This window comes from Megalobrama amblycephala, linkage group LG21 (genome assembly GCF_018812025.1).
Source record: "Megalobrama amblycephala isolate DHTTF-2021 linkage group LG21, ASM1881202v1, whole genome shotgun sequence".
Classification (NCBI taxonomy): Eukaryota; Metazoa; Chordata; class Actinopteri; order Cypriniformes; family Xenocyprididae; genus Megalobrama; species Megalobrama amblycephala.
Genome location: NC_063064.1, coordinates 585,682 through 598,193, shown reverse-complemented (window position 1 = coordinate 598,193; position 12,512 = coordinate 585,682).

The window sequence follows — 12,512 nt, the reverse complement described above, 5'->3', positions numbered from 1 at the left end:
TATTAATCCGGGAAGCTCGAATCTGTGAATATATTACCAACCAAACTGCTTGACATAAGCACTGACTGCATTTCTTCATTTTTGAGTCCAACAAGTTCAAACTCTATGAGCCGCGCATTATTTGTGTGCTTTATTAACGTATGTTACTAACTAAAACACTACTGCCAGCCAGCGGGACATTAAAGAGGAAGTGTTTGTCCGAGTTCACAGCAAGGGAACGATTATAACTTTGCGAGGGAACGCAAAACATCTTTGCGAGGGAACGCAATCTTTGCGAGGGAACGCAAAACATCTTTGCGAGGGAACGCAATCTTTGCGAGGTAACGCAAAACATCTTTGCGAGGGAACGCAATCTTTGCGAGGTAACGCAAAACATCTTTGCGAGGGAACGCAAAACATCTTTGCGAGGGAACGCAAAACATCTTTGCGAGGGAACGCAATCTTTGCGAGGGAACGCAAAACATCTTTGCGAGGGAACGCAATCTTTGCGAGGGAACGCAAAACATCTTTGCGAGGGAACGCAATCTTTGCGAGGTAACGCAAAACATCTTTGCGAGGGAACGCAAAAGATTTGAAAAAAAAAAATTCCTCCCATCCCAAATTTTTTTCCACCACCAAGTAAAATTTCCTTCCTTCCCATTTTTTTTTCTACCACCTTGTCCCTTTAGGGGCTCCGTAGAATCCCATTTACAACACATAAGTAAAAAAAATCATAACTATGACACAAAAAAGTCGAAATTCTGACTTAAAATGTCATAAATATGACATTACCGACATGTAAAATAAAGTCACAAATATGACATAGAAAGTCATAATTTAGAATTTTTGTGTCATAATCTCGACTTTATCTCATAATTTCAACTTTTACTGTCATAATTATGATTTACAAAATCTTTTTTTCTTATGTGCCGGAAATGTGATTCCATAGAATACATATGGCTTTATTTATTTATTTATTTATTTATTTAGTATAGATTGAAACATATTATGCTGCCATAAATCAAATACGAAGTTGTTTTTTTGTTTTTTTTCAAAAAAGTAACTTGTTGAGCCACCATTATCCAATAATAATAATTATTATTATTATAAAACTAGCACACACACATAAAATAAAAATGTAATAATATCTATATGAAGTTATTTTGAATGGTAAATTGTATCTGAACGCTACACGTGATGTAGTACAGCGAATGTCCTGCAGATGTCAGTGTAAACACGTCATATCCGCTGATGGAACAGAGATCACGTGAGGTGAGAGAAGCAGCTCCCATTCAGTAATGGCTTCATATTTCTGTTTCACACGAACAGAAGTACACTCACTATGAGAGGAAGACACTGCCAGCAGATGTACATATTTACATTTATAAACATGTTTTGAATATTTCTTAAAGTAAGCCCCAGCCTGCAGTGATGGAGTCAGAAGATGCGTCAGATCTTTGTGTGATCTCTCTTCCTCTCACATCTCAGCTATTCTCCAGTGAAGCTGAAGCAATCACACTCGCTGCTATTAATAGTGTTTCCTCAGCTCAGGCCTGCCTTACTAATGATATGCAGGACTTCAATGGTCTAAATATAGACCACCGAACAGCCTCTTTCTAAAAGAATATGTAGTTTATTACAGGAACAGACTGATCAAAACTGCTTTCATATCATTCCTGTGGGCCTGAGAGGACTGAAGGTAAAGACGAACCCGTCATGATGTCAGTCATACAGAATATAGTTTTAAAGCGGATCTATAATGCCCTTTCACAAGATGTAATATCAGTCTCTGGTGTCTCAGAATGTGTGTGTGAAGTTTCAGCTCAAAATCCCCCACAGATCATTTATTATAGCTTGTCAAATTTGCCCCTATTTGGGTGTGAGCAAAAACACACTGTTTTTGTGTGTGTCCCTTTAAATGCAAATGAGCTGCTGCTCCCGCCCCCTTTCCAGAAGAGGGCGGAGCTTTAACAGCTCAACAACAACAAAGCTGGAGAATCTCACGCAGCCAAAATGAGGATTGTCAGTAACGGTGTTCAGCCTTACATTGTTCAAACCGGAGTCGACACTGATGGAGAGACTCAGGAAGAAGTTACAACTTTTAGACGTTTCTGAATGGTTAGTGGATAAATTGATGTAGTTGCTGTGGAGTTGATTCAACTCATCCACTAGCATGTGCCGTCATGTTCATCTTTTGTGTTGAATTGACCCTCGTTTGTGAAGGCAGTCCGGCGTAAAATGACGGCATGACAACAACACTCGACTACAACAACTCTTCCTCTTCTCTAAAGCAGCCCAACATGGCCCCACCCCCTTTGTTGTGTGCTCTCGGGGGCGGGGTTTATGTAAATTTTAGGGTTAGGTATGTCACTAAGCCAGGAAGAAGCTTGTTGTAGTCCCTACCAGCCGTTTGTTGTAGTCCTTAAACAGCGATTCCTGTAAAAGAAAATATCTCTCTTTGCAGTGAGTGTAGGTGTGGCTTGGTTCTGTGCATCAGTTGTTGATTGGATGTTGAGATGTGGGTGTGGCTCTCAAAAGTGTATGCAGATGAGCGTGAGCTGCAGGGGCGGAGTTTAAGTGCACTAAATGATTGGAGAATCCTGCGTACGTCACCAGAGATATGACTGACGCTTCATTGGGAGATCCAGTGATCATGTTCTGAATAATAACGGTCAACATTTTTAAAAAATGAAACATGGATTAATTGTTCATAATAAGATCTATAACATGCATTTACGAAACAGAATGGGTGAATTTTAATTTCAAGATCATAATAACATGAAGCGGCTCTAGGGTTCGTGTTACAGCATCACAGTCTCTTTTATGTAACAGCTCAAGCCGGCGTCACACGGTCTCAACGCCACTGCCATACGGCTGAAATCCCAGAATGCCTCAGTCATACCACACACTCTACAGTGCCACAAACATCCCACAATCACTCCATTCATCAAAACAGATTCTACATTGGAATAATATTATCATTTCTCACTTATCACTTATCTCACTTATGAAAGTCATATGTGTGGTTACATATTTCTATGGATAATAGATGCCAAATGACACAATATACCTATGCAATTTTTATTACTGATTGCAAACATAAAACAAAAATACAGCAAAGTACAAAAAAGTACCATGGTATTACCATTCACTCTTAAAAATAAATGTTGTTTACTGGCATTGATGGTTCCATGAAGGAACTTTAACATCAATGGAACCTTCCCAAAAATCACATCTTTTGTTCAAAAGATGCTTTATATTAGAAAAATTATTAAAATATTCTAGTCAGTAAGAAAAAAAAGGTTCTTTTAAGAACTGTTCACTGAAAGATTCTTTAGGGAACCTTTATATTTAGGACGGTATTCATGTTTAGGACATGATCCAGAGTACCATGTTAATGTAAGTGTTTGAATGAGCCTCTGAATGTAGTCATCTATGTTTACTGGTGCCGTATAATGAAGCTGCAGGAACAAACGCATTGCATCGCGTCTCTGTCTACACATCTGGCTTCTGTTACAGAGATGAAGTTGTGAGTTGGCTCATATTTCAGAAGGTCTCTAGAGGGGGTTTGACCCGAGGCAGAGGCAGCGGTTCGATGGGGACATTTGGATGTCGTTACAGCGCAGGGCTGTTCTGTAATCAGTGCCTTCAGCTTCCTCTTTCTTCTTAAATGAAAGCCTGGTTGAAGCGGCACCTCCACACAACCTCAGCGGCGTGTCTGAATTTAGCTCACGCCTGCAGCGGTCGCATGCATGCCAGGCGCAGAGGGAGTTTCTGCCACAAACAGCGTGGGGAAACGGGGCAGATCGGGCCTCTTGGCTGGATGTTTACTCCCTCCCGAGCCCTTGACATTCTCCTTCCTCCAGCCCACATGCAGCACGGTAGACGGGTTTAGTGTGCCAGCCGCGGAGTGTTCGAGGACTGTTCAATGGCACACGTCCTGCATGCTGAGTTCAGCAGCGCTCCGGCGCACATGCCCGTCTCACGCTCTATGGCGGGCCAATCACAGCGCAGGACAAGAGGGGGGAGGATGGTGATGTTTTCACGAGAAGATGCGCTGTGATTGGATGAGAGGCAGAATGAATGAAGACAGTTGATTTGAATGAGCACCGCCAGATGTGTACACCGTGTCCTAACCAGATACGAAGAGATTCCAGCGACAAGAACTTTGTCTGTCCACACCAGACACAACGACAAAATCAATCAAAAATCAGAGCCAATCAAGTCAAGTCAAGTCAAGTCAAATTTATTTATATAGCGCTTTTTACAATTGGTAATTGTTTCAAAGCAGCTTTACATATTAGAAGCACAGAAAAAAGGGAAGTGGTTAAAAATAAGCTGTACAAACAAGCGTGGTAATATGTAACATATACAAGATGGTGCTACATTAAGCCAATGAAGAGAGAATCAGAAGAGAGAATGGGCGGAGTCTCTCTGCAGTGCACTGCACTCGCAACCAAATCAATCAAAAATCACAGCCAATCAGAAGAGCGAGTGGGCGGAGTCTCTCTGCAGTGCACTGCACTCGCAACCAAATCAATCAAAAATCACAGCCAATCAGAAGAGCGAGTGGGCGGAGTCTCTCTGCAGTGCACTGCACTCGCAACCAAATCAATCAAAAATCACAGTCAATCAGAAGAGAGAATGGGCGGAGTCTCTCTGCAGTGCACTGCACTCGCAACCAAATCAATCCAAAATCACAGCCAATCAGAAGAGCGAGTGGGCGGAGTCTCTCTGCAGTGCACTTGTAACCTAATCAATCAAAAATCACAGCCAATCAGAAGAGCGAGTGGGCGGAGTCTCTCTGCAGTGCACTGCACTCGCAACCAAATCAATCAAAAATCACAGCCGATCAGAAGAGCGAGTGGGCGGAGTCTCTCTGCAGTGCACTGCAACCAAATCATCCAAAATCACGCCAATCAGAAACGAGTGGGCGGAGTCTCTCTGCAGTGCACTTGTAACCAATCAATCAAAATCACAGCCAATCAGAAGAGCGAGTGGGCGGAGTCTCTCTGCAGTGCACTGCACTCGCAACCAAATCAATCACAGCCCAAAGTGGGCGGAGTCTCTCTCACAGTAACCAAATCAATCAAAAATCACCAATCAGAAGAGCGAGTGGGCGGAGTCTCTCTGCAGTGCACTGCACTCGCAACCAAATCAATCCAAAATCACAGCAATCAGAAGAGAGAATGGGCGGAGTCTCTCTGCAGTGCACTTGTAACCAAATCAATCAAAATCACAGCCAATCAGAAGAGCGAGTGGGCGGAGTCTCTCTCTGCACTGCACTCGCAACCAAATCAATCCAAAATCACAGCACAGAAGAGAGAATGGGCGGAGTCTCTCGCAGTGCACTGCCTTGTAATCAATCAAAAATCACAGCCAATCAGAAGAACGTGTGGGCGGAGTCTCTCTCAGTGCACTGCACTGCAACCAAATCATCCAAAATCACAGCCAATCAGAAGAGCGAGTGGGCGGAGTCTCTCGCAGTGCACTGCACTCGCAACCAAATCAATCAAAATCACAGCCAATCAGAAGAGCGTGTGGGCGGAGTCTCTCTGCAGTGCACTGCACTCGCAACCAAATCAATCCAAAATCACAGCCAATCAGAAGAGCGAGAATGGGCGGAGTCTCTCTGCAGTGCACTTGTAACCAAATCAATCAAAAATCACAGCCAATCAGAAGAGCGAGTGGGCGGAGTCTCTCTGCAGTGCACTGCACTCGCAACCAAATCAATCCAAAATCACAGCCAATCAGAAGAGAGAATGGGCGGAGTCTCTCTGCAGTGCACTTGTAACCAAATCAATCAAAAATCACAGCCAATCAGAAGAGCGAGTGGGCGGAGTCTCTCTGCAGTGCACTGCACTCGCAACCAAATCAATCCAAAATCACAGCCAATCAGAAGAGAGAATGGGCGGAGTCTCTCTGCAGTGCACTGCACTTGTAACCAAATCAATCAAAAATCACAGCCAATCAGAAGAGCGAGTGGGCGGAGTCTCTCTGCAGTGCACTGCACTCGCAACCAAATCAATCCAAAATCACAGCCAATCAGAAGAGCGAGTGGGCGGAGTCTCTCTGCAGTGCACTGCACTCGCAACCAAATCAATCAAAAATCACAGCCAATCAGAAGAGCGAGTGGGCGGAGTCTCTGTGCAGTGCACTGCACTCGCAACCAAATCAATCAAAAATCACAGCCAATCAGAAGAGCGTGTGGGCGGAGTCTCTCTGCAGTGCACTTGCAACCAAATCAATCAAAAATCACAGACAATCAAAAGAGCGTGTGGGCGGAGTCTCTCTGCAGTGCACTCTCAACCAAATCAATCAAAAATCACAGCCAATCAGAAGAGCGTGTGGGCGGAGTCTCTGTGCAGTGCACTGCACTCGCAACCAAATCAATCAAAAATCACAGCCAATCAGAAGAGCGTGTGGGCGGAGTCTCTGTGCAGTGCACTTGTAACCAAATCAATAAAAAATCACAGCCAATCAGAAGAGAGAGTGGACGGAGTGTCTCTGCGGTGCACTGCACTTGTAACCAAATCAATCAAAAATCACAGCCAATCAGAAGAGAGAGTGGACGGAGTGTCTCTGCAGTGCACTGCACTCGCAACAAAACGGCAGGGGTTTCCTCCTCCGAGGAGGCGAGGGAGGCAGTGTCTCCTAAAAAACTGGATAAGAAATTAATCAAAATGAAAAAAATAAAACAACGCAAATATTACAAAATGCAACATTAAAATGTAAAGTAACACTGTCCAACAGCGGTACAGCGGGAGTGCCTCCTCTGAGCCCAGTGAGTTTTAACAGACCCCCTAAAGCCTGCGCTGGGTTTAGTGGGGGGTAATTGAGAATGAATGGGGGAAAGTCACGTGAGAAGAGGCAATGCCTCCATCGTGCTATGATTGGATATGATCAGTTAAGATTGGATATGATTGATTTGTGCGATAAATCCAGCCTCTTGTATTCTTGCTCTCGAATCAGTCTGAATGAAGACACTGATGGCATTAATGGGAAGACTAATTAAAATGTAAGTAAACAACTCAGCCACGTAGATATCACCACTTTATATCACGTCAAAATCAATCTTGAAATGGCTTGAAAACATGATGACTGTGGGGGTTTTAGTGAGCAGCAGGTACACCTTCATATCTGTGATCAGTGTTTATTGAGCTTGATGACTGATGACTATTAAAAATAAAATAAAATAATTGTTGCTGCCCTTAGTTGTTGTTTTGGAATAAATATAAAAATGCGTAAAACACTAACTTTAATAAATAGAACATTACATGGTGTAAAAATACAAAATAAATTTGTATTTAGTCTCTATTTTTTATGTAATGTTTATTTAACCAGGAAAATTAAGTGTAATGGATAAATGTACATTTGATATATAAAAAAATGGAGGACTTTGCCTCCTCATTGTAAAACACCACCACACACCACTGATAGCACAGTAAGAAGATTGTAGTGTGAAATAACACTTGAAAATGGAGAATGTTTTGAAATGAAAACACCATTTCATATGTATCCAGATTAATGTAAAGACACAGATCCGCATCAGTTCATTGAGTGACCTGGTTAAGCAACTGACTGCTGCTTGCATTCTACTATATGATTATGTAACATACGGGACGTTCCTGTATTGTGACACGAGAGGAAAGCAGAGTGTTTAACTCTTTCACGCAAGACCCTTGACTGTTATCAGGCCTGTGTAGAGACAAAGGCAGCAGACGTGGCCATGGGAGACATTCAAGGCATTACAATCAGTAGAGAAATTAAGTTATGTAAGGTGCGGCTGATGACTCATGCTCTTTGTCACACACACACACACACACACACACACACACACACACACACACACACACAGTATTTTTAACCCAGCTTTATTGAGCAATCCGTGCACCACTCCCAGTTCCAGCTTGTAGCCGCTGACCTGCTTTTCCTTTGATAAGAGCGTGGCCGTTCAATCCAACAACTGCTTCATGAAGTGTGTGTCGACTTTCCACACCTCTACAGGTCGATATTCTCCACCAAGTATGATGATGTCTTTGATGAAAGCTATATTGAAGGAAGTTTATTCATCACACACACACACACACACACACACACACACACACACAGCGTGGGTGAGACAGTGAAACGGGTTCAGACTGGTTTGTCCTCACCTTCCACCTTTCATTATGACGATGCCTCACCAGAGAGACTTTCACACTCTCTGAAGAAAACAGGAGTGACGCTTGCTAGGGTTTTGTAGATGGTTGCCAGGGTGTTGTTATGTGGTTGCTAGGTGTTTTCTTCCTGTCTGGTGTCCGAGAGTCTCTGTGATCTTCTGATCTGTAGATGTGACTCGGGTCAATGACTGTGTTTTTTGTAGAATGAATGTACTGCATCTGCCGTGTTGTCTACGGAGTCCGTTCTGTCGCTTCACTGACCTCCTCTCCTGTGGCCTCATGGGATAGTAAGTGTCCATCGGATGCACACTTCAGGATCTTGCCGGAAGTAGTAGATCATCTGGGGACTGTTTTATGAGCACTGTGTATTCAGACATCTGCTCTGCTGGTCACACACTATGTAGGGAAGATGGTGTATTCGGACGCAGCCTCAGTCCAGCAGCAGCTCAGTCTCCATGATTGAGGAATCATTATGTTGGTTTGGCAGACCACCATTAAAACGTGATAAAACATGATAAAACATGCAATGTCCTTAAACATGCTTGAAACGAGGCAGCGGAGCCAATATCTGTATCTGTAACAATCTCAAAATTATTTGGATCTTTATCTGTATTCGGAAGCTTTAACTGGAAGTTTGTGAAATTACATGAGAAACCTGTTTCTGAGAAAACGGTTGCAAATTGCTAAAACAACTTTTACTATGCATATAAATGCAAATCTAAACAAATTATAAAGAATACCAAGGCCTACATAAATGCTGTCTCTGAGCGTGAGACAGAAGATCATATTGTACAAAGGTTTAAAACATTTAAATAAACATAACGAATAGTATAAAATGTGTATGATGTAGTATTTTAGTTGATATCACTCTTGTCTTGTCAAAACCCTGATTCCTGAGAGACTCGACGCAGCTGTTAGATCTGTGCTCATTTCATTCATCAAGTTTACACTCGTTCACTTCACACTCATTATTGCCTAGTTTACAGTATCTCACAGAAGTGAGTTCACCCCTCACATTTTTGTAAATATTTTATTATATCTTTTCATGTGACACCACTGAAGAAATGACACTTTGCTACAATGTAAAGTAGTGAGTGTACAGCTTGTATAACAGAGTAAATTTGCTGTCCCCTCAAAATAACTCAACACACAGCCATTAATGTCTAAACCGCTGGCCACAAAAGTGAGTACACCCCTAAGCGAAAATGTCCAAATTGGGCCCAATTAGCCATTTTCTCTCCCCGGTGTCATGTGATACAAGGTCTCAGGTGTGAATGGGGAGCAGGTGTGTTGAATTTGGTGTTATCGCTCTCACTGGAAGTTCAACATGGCACCTCATGGCAAAGAACCCTCTGAGGATCTGAAAAAAGAATTGTTGCTCTACATAAAGATGGTGTAGGCTGTAGGAAGATTGCCAAACCCTGAAACTGAGCTGCAGCACGGTGACCAAGACCACACAGCGGTTTAACAGGACAGGATCCACTCAGAACAGGCCTCACCATGGTCGACCAAAGAAGTTGAGTGCACGTGCTCAGCGTCATTTCCAGAGGTTGTGTTTGGGAAATAGACGTATGAGTGCTGCCAGCTCTGCTGCAGAGGTTGAAGGGGTCGGGGGTCAGCCTGTCAGAGCGCAGACCATACGCCGCACACTGCATCAAACTGGTCTGCATGGCTGTCGTCCCAGAAGGAAGCCTCTTCTTAAAGATGATGCACAAGAAAGCCTGCAAACAGTTTGCTGAAGACAAGCAGACTAAGGACACGGATTACTGGAACCATGTCCTGTGGTCTGATGAGACCAAGATAAACTTATTTGGTTCAGATGGTGTCAAGCGTGTGTGGCGGCAACCAGGTGAGGAGTACAAAGACAAGTGTGTCTTGCCTACAGTCAAGCATGGTGGGAGTGTCGGTCTGGGGCTGCATGAGTGCTGCCGGCACTGTGGAGCTGCAGTTCATTGAGGGAACCATGAATGAGCAGAGCGTGATCCCCTCCCTTCGGAGACTGGGCCGCAGGGCAGTATTCCAACATGACCCCAAACACACCTCCAAGACGACCACTGCCTTGCTAAAGAAGCTGAGGGTAAAGGTGATGGACTGGCCAAGCATGTCTCCAGACCCGAACCCTATTGAGCATCTGTGGGGCATCCTCAAACAGAAGGTGGAGGAGCACAAGGTCTCTAACATCCACCAGCTCCGTGATGTCGTCATGGAGGAGTGGAAGAGGACTCCAGTGGCAACCTGTGAAGCTCTGATGAACTCCATGCCCAAGAGGGTTAAGGCAGTGCTGGAAAATAATGGTGGCCACACAAAATATTGACCCTTTGGGCCCAATTTGGACATTTTCTCTTAGGGGTGTACTTACTTTTGACCAGCGGTTTAGACATTAATGGCTGTGTGTTGAGTTATTTTGAGGGAATTTACACTGTTATACAAGCTGTACACTCACTACTTTACATTGTACCAAAGTGTCATTTCTTCAGTGTTGTCACATGAAAAGATATAATAAAATATTTACAAAAATGTGAGGGGTGTACTCACTTCTGTGAGATACTGTATGTATAATATCGTGCTTTCCGCTGCTCACCTGTTATCCAGCAATTTTGATGCCATTATCTGTGCCTTTCTGAATAAGGTACTCGGCTTCAGGATCCCTAACATGTGCTAAATGTGGTAAAACATACGAGAAAACATGCAAGCATTGTGATAAAACATGTTAGCAATGTGGTAAAGGTGCCCAAGAATGCTTTTTCACAAGATGTAATATAAGTCTAAGGTGTCTCCTGAATGTGTCTGTGAAGTTTAAGCTCAAAATACCCCATAGATTTTTTTAAATTAATTTTTTTAACTGCCTATTTTGGGGCATCATTAACTATACACTGATTTTTTCAGTCGCCGCCCCTTTAAATCACGTGCCCCCTGCCTCACGAGGTCTCGACTACATTACAGCGCATTTACAAAGTTCACACAGCTAATATAACCCTCAAATGGATCTTTACAAGATGTTCGTCATGCATGCTGTGTGCATACATCGAATCATGTGAGTAAAGTATTTATTTTGATGTTCACATTTGATTATCTATGAGTTTGAGGCTATGCTCCGTGGCTAAAGCTAACATTACCCACTGTTGGAGAGATTTATAAAGAATGAAGTTGTATTTATGAATTATACTGACTGCAAGTGTTTAAAAATGAAAATAGCGACGGCTCTTGTCTCCGTAAATACAGTAAGAAACGATGGTAACTTTAACCACATTTAACAGTACATTAGCAACATGCTAACGAAACATTTAGAAAGACAGTTTACAAGTATCACTAAAAATATCATGATGTCATGGATCATGTCAGTTATTATTGCTCCATCTGCCATTTTTCACTATTGTTCTTGCTTGCTTACCTAGTCTGATGATTCAGCTGTGCACAGATCCAGACGTTAATACTGGCTGCCCTTGTCTAATGCCTTGAACATGGACTGGCATATGCAAATATTGGGGGTGTACATATTAATGATTACGACTGTTACGTAACAGTCGGTGTTATGTTGAGATCCGTGTGTTTTCCGGAAGTCTTTTAAACAAATGAGATTTACATAAGAAAGAGGAAGCAATGGGGTTTGAAACTCAATGTATGTCCTTTCCTTGTACTGAACTCTTGTTATTCAACTATGCCAAGATAAATTAAATTTTTCATTCGAGGGCACCTTTAAGACATGTCAGTAAAGTATGACAACAACGTGCGTAAGCAATGCTTTTATCGCTTGTTTCTGCTTCTTCTTCGCCTTTGTTTTGATCGGGAGATTCTGTACTCTTTCAGAAGTTGTGTAACAGCGCTCCCTGTCGTATAACAGTGAACACATGGATAATTCCATCAATGGCGGGGAAAGAGTTAAAACATGTTAGAAACATGCTAGGAATGTGCTAAAACATGCTAGAAGATGTCTGAAACCAGCTGAATCATGCTAGCAACATGCTAAAACATTTGAAAGCTTAAACTTTCAGACAAGCCAGCATCAAAGCTTGTCTTCAAACCGTATCTGTCTAGTTCATGAAGCACAGACACGGCAGGAACTTTCTAATACCTAGCATTAGTGATCTGGTGTAAGTATGAGCAACAGAAGCAGTTAATCTGGCCTACTGGAGTGAAGTGTTAAGAAGTGGGGATCAGATTTGAGCTTCAGCACAAGTTCCTATACCTGTCTGAGTTTTTATCCTGACGCTGAAAAGCATCAGAGAGCCAACGACATGATGGAGAACGCTTCCTGCAGTTCAGACGTGAAAACACACATCTCATGACAAACGCTCTGCACATGTGTGCCCGAAGCCTGAGATAGCATCTGAACATCTGGATTATTCCCCTGACGAGCAGCACAAGCTCGAG